Here is a 12,415-nt window from a genome sequence, read left to right on the forward strand (position 1 = left end):
CCATTACGGTTTTTCATCTATGCACTGTCCTCCCTTCTCTACACTCATCCCTCTGTCCCTCTTTAATCTGTTTTCCTTTTATACATTTGAAACCATTTTGGTCCTTCATTTATGCTTTGTCCTCCTCAATTGTCTGAATATCCTGTTCAGTCTTCCCTCCTTAACCTGAAGATATTTACTGCGACACGTCTTCTTGTCTTCATTTCATTCTTCTACTGCATTGTGGTTTCCAAACTCCATTTTTTATTTTGTCCCACGTAGACCTCCCTCCTCTACCCTCTTTTCTCTGTCCCACATCGAAGTTCTTCCCTTCCCAGGCTTGAACTCATTATGGTTTTTCATCTATGCACTGTCCTTCCTCCTCTACACTCATCTCTCTGTCCCTTGTTAAACTGTTTTCCTTTTCCACGTTGGAACCCATTATGGTTTTCCGTTTATCCTCTGTCCTCCTTTAGCGTCTGGATGTCCTGTTCAGTCTTTCTCCTGAACCCGATGATCCTTACTGTGATTTGTCTTCCTGTCTTCAGTTCATTCTTTTACTACATTGTAGTTTTTAAACTCGATGATTCTTTTTGTCCCACATAGACCTCCCTCCTCTACCCTCTTTTCTCTGTCCCACGTCGAAGTTCTTCCCTTTCCAGGCTCCAACCCATTACGGTTTTTCATCTATGCACTGTCCTCCCTCCTCTACACTCATCTCTCTCTCCCTCGTTAATCTGTTTTCCTTTTATACATTTGAAACCATTTTGGTCCTTCATTTATGCTTTGTCCTCCTCAATTGTCTGAATATCCTGTTCGGTCTTCCCTCCTTAACCTGAAGATATTTACTGCGACATGTCTTCTTGTCTTCATTTCATTCTGGTACTAGATTGCAGTTTCTAAACTCCGCGATTCTTTATGTCCCGCGTAGACCTCCCTCCTCTACCCTCTTTTCTCTGTCCCACGTCGAAGTTCTTCCCTTCCTAGGCTTGAACCCATTATGACTTTTCATTTATGCTCTGTCCTCCTCAAATGTCTGAATATCCTGTTCAGTCTTTCCTCCTGAACTTTAAGATCTTTACTGCGACAAGTCTTCATCTCATTCTTCTTCTGCATTGTGGTTTCCAAACTACATGTTTCATTTTGTCCCGCGTAGACCTCCCTCCTCTACCCTCTTTTCTCTGTCCCACGTTGAAGTTCTACCCTTCCCAGGCTTGAACCCCTTATGGCTTTTCCTTTATGCTTTGTTCTTCTCAAATGTCTGGATGTCCTGTTCACTCTTTCCTCCTGAAACTGATGATCTTTACTGCGACACGTCTTCTTGTCTTCATTGCATTCTTGTACTGCATTGTGGTTTCCAAACTCCATTTTTTATTTTGTCCCACGTAGACCTCCCTCCTCTACCCTCTTTTTTCTGTCCCACGTCGAAGTTCTTCCTTCCCAGGCTTGAACTCATTATGGTTTTTCATCTATGCACTGTCCTTCCTCCTCTACACTCATCTCTCTGTCCCTCGTTAAACTGTTTTCCTTTTCCACGTTTGAACCCATTATGGTTTTTTGTTTATGCTCTGTCCTCCTTTAGTATCTGGATGTCCTGTTCAGTCTTTTCCTGAACCCAATGATCTTTACTGTGATATGTCTTCCTGTCTTCATTTCATTCTTGTACTACATTTTAGATTCTTTTTGTCCCACGTAGACCTCCCTCCTCTACCCTCTTTTCTCTGTCCCACGTTGAAGTTCTTCCCTTCCCAGGCTTGAACCCTTTATGGTTTTTCCTTAATGCTTTGTTCTCCTCAAATGTCTGGATGTCCTGTTCACTCTTTCCTCCTGAAACTGATGATCTTTACTGCGACACGTCTTCTTGTCTTCATTTCATTCTGGTACTGCATTGTGGTTTCCATAACTCCATGATTCTTTTTCTCCCACGTAGACCTCCCTCCTCTACCCTTTTCTCCCTGTCGCACGTCAAAGTTCTTTCCTTTCACAGGTGTGAACCCTGTAAGGACTTACCTGCCCAGGAACCAGGTTCCACGTTGTCAGCTGCCCCCTACCCTGCTCAGTTGTCGTACGCAATATTTACCGGGCTACTCAGGCAGCTTTTCTCCTGTGTCCTGCTGTGCCAGTCTCTGTCCCTGGGATCCTCTCATCTAACCGTTACAAACGCATTATGGTTTTTCATTTATGATCTGTCCTCATCTAATGTCTGGATGTCCTGTTCACTCTTTCTTCCTCATTCCCACTATCTTTACTGCAACACTTCTTCCTCTCCTTCATGCACTACATAGTAGTTTGTAAATTCCGTAGTTTTTTTTGTCCAATGTAGGCCTCCCTCCTCTACCCTCTTCTCTCTGTCCCTCATCAAACTTTTTTCCTTTTCCAGGCTTTGAACCCATTATGGCTTTTCACTTATGCTCTGTCCTCCTCTAATGTCTGGATGTCCTATTGAGTCTTTCCTCCTGATCCTGACTATCTTTACTGTGACCTTTCTTCTTGTCTTCTTCCCCTCCTTGTAGTACATTCTAGTTTCTAAATTCTATATTATTTTGTCCCATGTAGGCCTCCCTCCTCTAACTCCTTCTCTCTGTCCCTCACAGGGGCATACCTAGAATATTTGGCACCTGGGGCGAATCCGGTATGAGCCCCCCCACACACTCTTTACAACTGCATAGTTTGTATCATTAGGCAAACATTGAAGGGGGTACAATATAACTGTTATCATGATATACTGAAGCAGACATTGACGGGGGTACAGCATAACACCTATCACGATATTCTGAGGCAGACATTGACAGTGGTACAGCATTACTGCTATCATTATATACTGAGGCAAACATTAACGGTGGTACAGCATAACTGTTATCATTTTATACTAGTGCAAAAATTGACGGTGGTACTGCATAACTGCTATTGTTATATACTGAGGCAAATATTGACGTTGGTACAGCGTAATCCCTATCACTATACATTGAGTCAGACATTGACAATAATGCAGATCTCCCCAAACCAGCCTGCTCCTCTAGAAACGGACATTACTGTCCGTCTCTGGAGGGGTGCAGGCATGGTGGCACCCCTCTGATGAGCGGCACTCGTGCGGACTGCTCCCCCCCCCCCGCTAGGTACAATACTGGTCCCTCATCAAACTTTTTTCCTTTTCAATGCTTGAACCCATTACGATTTTCTATTTATGCCCTGTCTTCGTTTAATGTCTGGATGTCCTCTTCAGTCTTTCCTCTTGATCCTTTCTATCTTTACTGCGACATGTCTTCCTGTCTTGATTTTATTCTTCTACTGCATTGTGATTTCTAAACTCCATGTTTCTTTTTGTCCTGCGTAGACTTCCCTCCTCTACCCTCTTCTCTCTGTCCCACGTTGAATTTCTTCGTCAGTCTTGAACCCATTATGGCTTTTCATTTATGCTATGGCCTGCTCTAGTGTCTGGATATCCTATTCAGTATTTCCCCCTCAATCTGAAGATCTTTATTGGAAAACGACTTCTTGACTTCATTTCATTCTTGTACTACATTGCAGATTCTAAACTCCACGATTCTTTATGTCCCGCGTAGACCTCCCTCCTCTAACCTCTTTTCTCTGTCCCACGTCGAAGTTCTTCCCTTCCTAGGCTTGAAGCCATTATGGCTTTTCATGTATGCTCTGTCCTCCTCAAATGTCTGAATATCCTGTTCAGTCTTTCCTCCTGAACTTGAAGATTTTTACTGCGACACGTCTTCTTGTCTTCATTTCATTCTTCTACTGCATTGTGGTTTCCAAACTCCATGTTTCATTTTGTCCCGCGTAGACCTCCCTCCTCTACCCTCTTTTCTCTGTCCCACGTTGAAGTTCTTCCCTTCACAGGCTTGAACCCCTTATGGCTTTTCCTTTATGCTTTGTTCTCCTCAAATGTCTGGATGTCCTGTTCACTCTTTCCTCCTGAAACTGATGATCTTTACTGCGACACGTCTTCTTGTCTTCATTTCATTCTTGTACTGCATTGTGGTTTCCAAACTCCATGATTCTTTTTGTCCCGCGTAGACCTCCCTCCTCTACCCTTTTCTCCCTGTCCCACGTCAAAGTTCTTTCCTTTCACAGGTGTGAACCCTGTAAGGACTTACCTGTCCAGGAACCACTTTCTACGTCGTCGGCTGCCCCCTACCCTGCTCAGTTGTCGTACGCAATATTTACTGGGCTACTCAGCCAGCTTTTCTCCTGTGTCCTGCTGTGCCAGTCTCTGTCCCTGGGATCCTCTCATCTAACCGTTACAAACTCATTATGGTTTTTCATTTATGATCTGTCCTCATCTAATGTCTGGATGTCCTGTTCACTCTTTCTTCCTCATTCCGACTATCTTTACTGCAACACTTCTTCCTCTCCTTCATGCACTACATAGTAGTTTGTAAATTCCGTAGTTTTTTTGTCCCACGTAGGCCTCCCTCCTCTACCCTCTTCTCTCTGTCCCTCGTTAAACTGTTTTCCTTTTACTCGTTTGAACCCATTATGATTTTTCGTTTATGCTCTGTCCTGTCCTGCGTCTGGATGTCCTGTTCATTGTTTCTCCTGAACCCGATGATCTTTACTGTGATTTGTCTTCCTGTCTTCATTTCATTCTTTTACTACATTTTACTTTTTAAACTCGATGATTCTTTTTGTCCCACGTAGACCTGCCTCCTCTACCCTCTTATCTCTGTCCCACGTCGAAGTTCTTCCCTTCCCAGGCTCCAACTCATTATGGTTTTTCATCTATGCACTGTCCTCCCTCCTCTACACTCATCTCTCTGTCCCTCATTAAACTGTTTTCCTTTTCCACGTTTGAACCCATTATGGTTTTTCATTTATGCTCTTTCTTTCTTTAGTGTCTGGATGTCTTGTTCAGTCTTTCTCCTGAACCCGATGATCTTTACTGTGATATGTCTTCCTGTCTTCATTTCATTCTTGTACTACATTGTAGATTCTTTTTGTCCCACGTAGACCTCCCTCCTCTACCCTCTTTTCTCGGTCCCACGTCGAATTTCTTCCCTTCCCAGGCTTGAACCCATTATGGTTTTTCATCTATGCACTGTCCTCCCTCCTCTACACTCATCTGTCTGTCCCTCGTTAAACTGTTTTCCTTTTTCCACGTTTGAACCCATTATGGTTTTTCATTTATCCTCTGTCCTCCTTTAGCGTCTGGATGTCCTGTTCAGTCTTTCTCCTGAACCCGATGATCTTTACTGTGATTTGTCTTCCTGTCTTCAGTTCATTCTTTTACTACATTGTAGTTTTTAAACTCGATGATTCTTTTTGTCCCACATAGACCTCCCTCCTCTACCCTCTTTTCTTTGTCCCACGTCGAAGTTCTTCCCTTCCCAGGCTCCAATCCATTACGGTTTTTCATCTATGCACTGTCCTCCCTCCTCTACACTCATCCCTCTGTCCCTCTTTAATCTGTTTTCCTTTTATACATTTGAAACCATTTTGGTCCTTCATTTATGCTTTGTCCTCCTCAATTGTCTGAATATCCTGTTCAGTCTTCCCTCCTTAACCTGAAGATATTTACTGCGACACGTCTTCTTGTCTTCATTTCATTCTTCTACTGCATTGTGGTTTCCAAACTCCATTTTTTATTTTGTCCCACGTAGACCTCCCTCCTCTACCCTCTTTTCTCTGTCCCACATCGAAGTTCTTCCCTTCCCAGGCTTGAACTCATTATGGTTTTTCATCTATGCACTGTCCTTCCTCCTCTACACTCATCTCTCTGTCCCTTGTTAAACTGTTTTCCTTTTCCACGTTGGAACCCATTATGGTTTTCCGTTTATCCTCTGTCCTCCTTTAGCGTCTGGATGTCCTGTTCAGTCTTTCTCCTGAACCCGATGATCCTTACTGTGATTTGTCTTCCTGTCTTCAGTTCATTCTTTTACTACATTGTAGTTTTTAAACTCGATGATTCTTTTTGTCCCACATAGACCTCCCTCCTCTACCCTCTTTTCTCTGTCCCACGTCGAAGTTCTTCCCTTTCCAGGCTCCAACCCATTACGGTTTTTCATCTATGCACTGTCCTCCCTCCTCTACACTCATCTCTCTCTCCCTCGTTAATCTGTTTTCCTTTTATACATTTGAAACCATTTTGGTCCTTCATTTATGCTTTGTCCTCCTCAATTGTCTGAATATCCTGTTCGGTCTTCCCTCCTTAACCTGAAGATATTTACTGCGACATGTCTTCTTGTCTTCATTTCATTCTGGTACTAGATTGCAGTTTCTAAACTCCGCGATTCTTTATGTCCCGCGTAGACCTCCCTCCTCTACCCTCTTTTCTCTGTCCCACGTCGAAGTTCTTCCCTTCCTAGGCTTGAACCCATTATGACTTTTCATTTATGCTCTGTCCTCCTCAAATGTCTGAATATCCTGTTCAGTCTTTCCTCCTGAACTTTAAGATCTTTACTGCGACAAGTCTTCATCTCATTCTTCTTCTGCATTGTGGTTTCCAAACTACATGTTTCATTTTGTCCCGCGTAGACCTCCCTCCTCTACCCTCTTTTCTCTGTCCCACGTTGAAGTTCTACCCTTCCCAGGCTTGAACCCCTTATGGCTTTTCCTTTATGCTTTGTTCTTCTCAAATGTCTGGATGTCCTGTTCACTCTTTCCTCCTGAAACTGATGATCTTTACTGCGACACGTCTTCTTGTCTTCATTGCATTCTTGTACTGCATTGTGGTTTCCAAACTCCATTTTTTATTTTGTCCCACGTAGACCTCCCTCCTCTACCCTCTTTTTTCTGTCCCACGTCGAAGTTCTTCCTTCCCAGGCTTGAACTCATTATGGTTTTTCATCTATGCACTGTCCTTCCTCCTCTACACTCATCTCTCTGTCCCTCGTTAAACTGTTTTCCTTTTCCACGTTTGAACCCATTATGGTTTTTTGTTTATGCTCTGTCCTCCTTTAGTATCTGGATGTCCTGTTCAGTCTTTTCCTGAACCCAATGATCTTTACTGTGATATGTCTTCCTGTCTTCATTTCATTCTTGTACTACATTTTAGATTCTTTTTGTCCCACGTAGACCTCCCTCCTCTACCCTCTTTTCTCTGTCCCACGTTGAAGTTCTTCCCTTCCCAGGCTTGAACCCTTTATGGTTTTTCCTTAATGCTTTGTTCTCCTCAAATGTCTGGATGTCCTGTTCACTCTTTCCTCCTGAAACTGATGATCTTTACTGCGACACGTCTTCTTGTCTTCATTTCATTCTGGTACTGCATTGTGGTTTCCATAACTCCATGATTCTTTTTCTCCCACGTAGACCTCCCTCCTCTACCCTTTTCTCCCTGTCGCACGTCAAAGTTCTTTCCTTTCACAGGTGTGAACCCTGTAAGGACTTACCTGCCCAGGAACCAGGTTCCACGTTGTCAGCTGCCCCCTACCCTGCTCAGTTGTCGTACGCAATATTTACCGGGCTACTCAGGCAGCTTTTCTCCTGTGTCCTGCTGTGCCAGTCTCTGTCCCTGGGATCCTCTCATCTAACCGTTACAAACGCATTATGGTTTTTCATTTATGATCTGTCCTCATCTAATGTCTGGATGTCCTGTTCACTCTTTCTTCCTCATTCCCACTATCTTTACTGCAACACTTCTTCCTCTCCTTCATGCACTACATAGTAGTTTGTAAATTCCGTAGTTTTTTTTGTCCAATGTAGGCCTCCCTCCTCTACCCTCTTCTCTCTGTCCCTCATCAAACTTTTTTCCTTTTCCAGGCTTTGAACCCATTATGGCTTTTCACTTATGCTCTGTCCTCCTCTAATGTCTGGATGTCCTATTGAGTCTTTCCTCCTGATCCTGACTATCTTTACTGTGACCTTTCTTCTTGTCTTCTTCCCCTCCTTGTAGTACATTCTAGTTTCTAAATTCTATATTATTTTGTCCCATGTAGGCCTCCCTCCTCTAACTCCTTCTCTCTGTCCCTCACAGGGGCATACCTAGAATATTTGGCACCTGGGGCGAATCCGGTATGAGCCCCCCCCACACTCTTTACAACTGCATAGTTTGTATCATTAGGCAAACATTGAAGGGGGTACAATATAACTGTTATCATGATATACTGAAGCAGACATTGACGGGGGTACAGCATAACACCTATCACGATATTCTGAGGCAGACATTGACAGTGGTACAGCATTACTGCTATCATTATATACTGAGGCAAACATTAACGGTGGTACAGCATAACTGTTATCATTTTATACTAGTGCAAAAATTGACGGTGGTACTGCATAACTGCTATTGTTATATACTGAGGCAAATATTGACGTTGGTACAGCGTAATCCCTATCACTATACATTGAGTCAGACATTGACAATAATGCAGATCTCCCCAAACCAGCCTGCTCCTCTAGAAACGGACATTACTGTCCGTCTCTGGAGGGGTGCAGGCATGGTGGCACCCCTCTGATGAGCGGCACTCGTGCGGACTGCTCCCCCCCCCGCTAGGTACAATACTGGTCCCTCATCAAACTTTTTTCCTTTTCAATGCTTGAACCCATTACGATTTTCTATTTATGCCCTGTCTTCGTTTAATGTCTGGATGTCCTCTTCAGTCTTTCCTCTTGATCCTTTCTATCTTTACTGCGACATGTCTTCCTGTCTTGATTTTATTCTTCTACTGCATTGTGATTTCTAAACTCCATGTTTCTTTTTGTCCTGCGTAGACTTCCCTCCTCTACCCTCTTCTCTCTGTCCCACGTCGAATTTCTTCGTCAGTCTTGAACCCATTATGGCTTTTCATTTATGCTATGGCCTGCTCTAGTGTCTGGATATCCTATTCAGTATTTCCCCCTCAATCTGAAGATCTTTATTGGAAAACGACTTCTTGACTTCATTTCATTCTGGTACTACATTGCAGATTCTAAACTCCACGATTCTTTATGTCCCGCGTAGACCTCCCTCCTCTAACCTCTTTTCTCTGTCCCACGTCGAAGTTCTTCCCTTCCTAGGCTTGAAGCCATTATGGCTTTTCATGTATGCTCTGTCCTCCTCAAATGTCTGAATATCCTGTTCAGTCTTTCCTCCTGAACTTGAAGATTTTTACTGCGACACGTCTTCTTGTCTTCATTTCATTCTTCTACTGCATTGTGGTTTCCAAACTCCATGTTTCATTTTGTCCCGCGTAGACCTCCCTCCTCTACCCTCTTTTCTCTGTCCCACGTTGAAGTTCTTCCCTTCACAGGCTTGAACCCCTTATGGCTTTTCCTTTATGCTTTGTTCTCCTCAAATGTCTGGATGTCCTGTTCACTCTTTCCTCCTGAAACTGATGATCTTTACTGCGACACGTCTTCTTGTCTTCATTTCATTCTTGTACTGCATTGTGGTTTCCAAACTCCATGATTCTTTTTGTCCCGCGTAGACCTCCCTCCTCTACCCTTTTCTCCCTGTCCCACGTCAAAGTTCTTTCCTTTCACAGGTGTGAACCCTGTAAGGACTTACCTGTCCAGGAACCACTTTCTACGTCGTCGGCTGCCCCCTACCCTGCTCAGTTGTCGTACGCAATATTTACTGGGCTACTCAGCCAGCTTTTCTCCTGTGTCCTGCTGTGCCAGTCTCTGTCCCTGGGATCCTCTCATCTAACCGTTACAAACTCATTATGGTTTTTCATTTATGATCTGTCCTCATCTAATGTCTGGATGTCCTGTTCACTCTTTCTTCCTCATTCCGACTATCTTTACTGCAACACTTCTTCCTCTCCTTCATGCACTACATAGTAGTTTGTAAATTCCGTAGTTTTTTTGTCCCACGTAGGCCTCCCTCCTCTACCCTCTTCTCTCTGTCCCTCGTTAAACTGTTTTCCTTTTACTCGTTTGAACCCATTATGATTTTTCGTTTATGCTCTGTCCTGTCCTGCGTCTGGATGTCCTGTTCATTGTTTCTCCTGAACCCGATGATCTTTACTGTGATTTGTCTTCCTGTCTTCATTTCATTCTTTTACTACATTTTACTTTTTAAACTCGATGATTCTTTTTGTCCCACGTAGACCTGCCTCCTCTACCCTCTTTTCTCTGTCCCACGTCGAAGTTCTTCCCTTCCCAGGCTCCAACTCATTATGGTTTTTCATCTATGCACTGTCCTCCCTCCTCTACACTCATCTCTCTGTCCCTCATTAAACTGTTTTCCTTTTCCACGTTTGAACCCATTATGGTTTTTCATTTATGCTCTTTCTTTCTTTAGTGTCTGGATGTCTTGTTCAGTCTTTCTCCTGAACCCGATGATCTTTACTGTGATATGTCTTCCTGTCTTCATTTCATTCTTGTACTACATTGTAGATTCTTTTTGTCCCACGTAGACCTCCCTCCTCTACCCTCTTTTCTCGGTCCCACGTCGAATTTCTTCCCTTCCCAGGCTTGAACCCATTATGGTTTTTCATCTATGCACTGTCCTCCCTCCTCTACACTCATCTGTCTGTCCCTCGTTAAACTGTTTTCCTTTTTCCACGTTTGAACCCATTATGGTTTTTCATTTATCCTCTGTCCTCCTTTAGCGTCTGGATGTCCTGTTCAGTCTTTCTCCTGAACCCGATGATCTTTACTGTGATTTGTCTTCCTGTCTTCAGTTCATTCTTTTACTACATTGTAGTTTTTAAACTCGATGATTCTTTTTGTCCCACATAGACCTCCCTCCTCTACCCTCTTTTCTTTGTCCCACGTCGAAGTTCTTCCCTTCCCAGGCTCCAATCCATTACGGTTTTTCATCTATGCACTGTCCTCCCTCCTCTACACTCATCCCTCTGTCCCTCTTTAATCTGTTTTCCTTTTATACATTTGAAACCATTTTGGTCCTTCATTTATGCTTTGTCCTCCTCAATTGTCTGAATATCCTGTTCAGTCTTCCCTCCTTAACCTGAAGATATTTACTGCGACACGTCTTCTTGTCTTCATTTCATTCTTCTACTGCATTGTGGTTTCCAAACTCCATTTTTTATTTTGTCCCACGTAGACCTCCCTCCTCTACCCTCTTTTCTCTGTCCCACATCGAAGTTCTTCCCTTCCCAGGCTTGAACTCATTATGGTTTTTCATCTATGCACTGTCCTTCCTCCTCTACACTCATCTCTCTGTCCCTTGTTAAACTGTTTTCCTTTTCCACGTTTGAACCCATTATGGTTTTCCGTTTATCCTCTGTCCTCCTTTAGCGTCTGGATGTCCTGTTCAGTCTTTCTCCTGAACCCGATGATCCTTACTGTGATTTGTCTTCCTGTCTTCAGTTCATTCTTTTACTACATTGTAGTTTTTAAACTCGATGATTCTTTTTGTCCCACATAGACCTCCCTCCTCTACCCTCTTTTCTCTGTCCCACGTCGAAGTTCTTCCCTTTCCAGGCTCCAACCCATTACGGTTTTTCATCTATGCACTGTCCTCCCTCCTCTACACTCATCTCTCTCTCCCTCGTTAATCTGTTTTCCTTTTATACATTTGAAACCATTTTGGTCCTTCATTTATGCTTTGTCCTCCTCAATTGTCTGAATATCCTGTTCGGTCTTCCCTCCTTAACCTGAAGATATTTACTGCGACATGTCTTCTTGTCTTCATTTCATTCTGGTACTAGATTGCAGTTTCTAAACTCCGCGATTCTTTATGTCCCGCGTAGACCTCCCTCCTCTACCCTCTTTTCTCTGTCCCACGTCGAAGTTCTTCCCTTCCTAGGCTTGAACCCATTATGACTTTTCATTTATGCTCTGTCCTCCTCAAATGTCTGAATATCCTGTTCAGTCTTTCCTCCTGAACTTTAAGATCTTTACTGCGACAAGTCTTCATCTCATTCTTCTTCTGCATTGTGGTTTCCAAACTACATGTTTCATTTTGTCCCGCGTAGACCTCCCTCCTCTACCCTCTTTTCTCTGTCCCACGTTGAAGTTCTACCCTTCCCAGGCTTGAACCCCTTATGGCTTTTCCTTTATGCTTTGTTCTTCTCAAATGTCTGGATGTCCTGTTCACTCTTTCCTCCTGAAACTGATGATCTTTACTGCGACACGTCTTCTTGTCTTCATTGCATTCTTGTACTGCATTGTGGTTTCCAAACTCCATTTTTTATTTTGTCCCACGTAGACCTCCCTCCTCTACCCTCTTTTTTCTGTCCCACGTCGAAGTTCTTCCTTCCCAGGCTTGAACTCATTATGGTTTTTCATCTATGCACTGTCCTTCCTCCTCTACACTCATCTCTCTGTCCCTCGTTAAACTGTTTTCCTTTTCCACGTTTGAACCCATTATGGTTTTTCGTTTATGCTCTGTCCTCCTTTAGTATCTGGATGTCCTGTTCAGTCTTTTCCTGAACCCAATGATCTTTACTGTGATATGTCTTCCTGTCTTCATTTCATTCTTGTACTACATTTTAGATTCTTTTTGTCCCACGTAGACCTCCCTCCTCTACCCTCTTTTCTCTGTCCCACGTTGAAGTTCTTCCCTTCCCAGGCTTGAACCCTTTATGGTTTTTCCTTA

The 12,415-nt window shown here is 43.4% G+C and overlaps 2 long non-coding RNA genes across 2 annotated transcripts; both read right to left on the reverse strand.

Moving 5' to 3' along the window:
* Positions 1–4,573: 4,573 nt before the first annotated feature.
* On the reverse strand, positions 4,574–6,015 carry LOC128469669 (uncharacterized). The gene is made up of 2 exons (XR_008345982.1): positions 5,594–6,015; positions 4,574–5,268 (listed from the first exon to the last, which is right to left on the reverse strand). It is a non-coding gene; the product is annotated as an uncharacterized LOC128469669 (long non-coding RNA).
* Positions 6,016–9,900: 3,885 nt separating this feature from the next.
* Positions 9,901–11,342, reverse strand: LOC128469663 (uncharacterized). Its single transcript, XR_008345977.1, has 2 exons — positions 10,921–11,342; positions 9,901–10,595 (listed from the first exon to the last, which is right to left on the reverse strand). It is a non-coding gene; the product is annotated as an uncharacterized LOC128469663 (long non-coding RNA).
* Positions 11,343–12,415: the final 1,073 nt, after the last annotated feature.

Source organism: Spea bombifrons, chromosome 12 (assembly GCF_027358695.1).
Source record: "Spea bombifrons isolate aSpeBom1 chromosome 12, aSpeBom1.2.pri, whole genome shotgun sequence".
Taxonomy (NCBI): Eukaryota; Metazoa; Chordata; class Amphibia; order Anura; family Pelobatidae; genus Spea; species Spea bombifrons.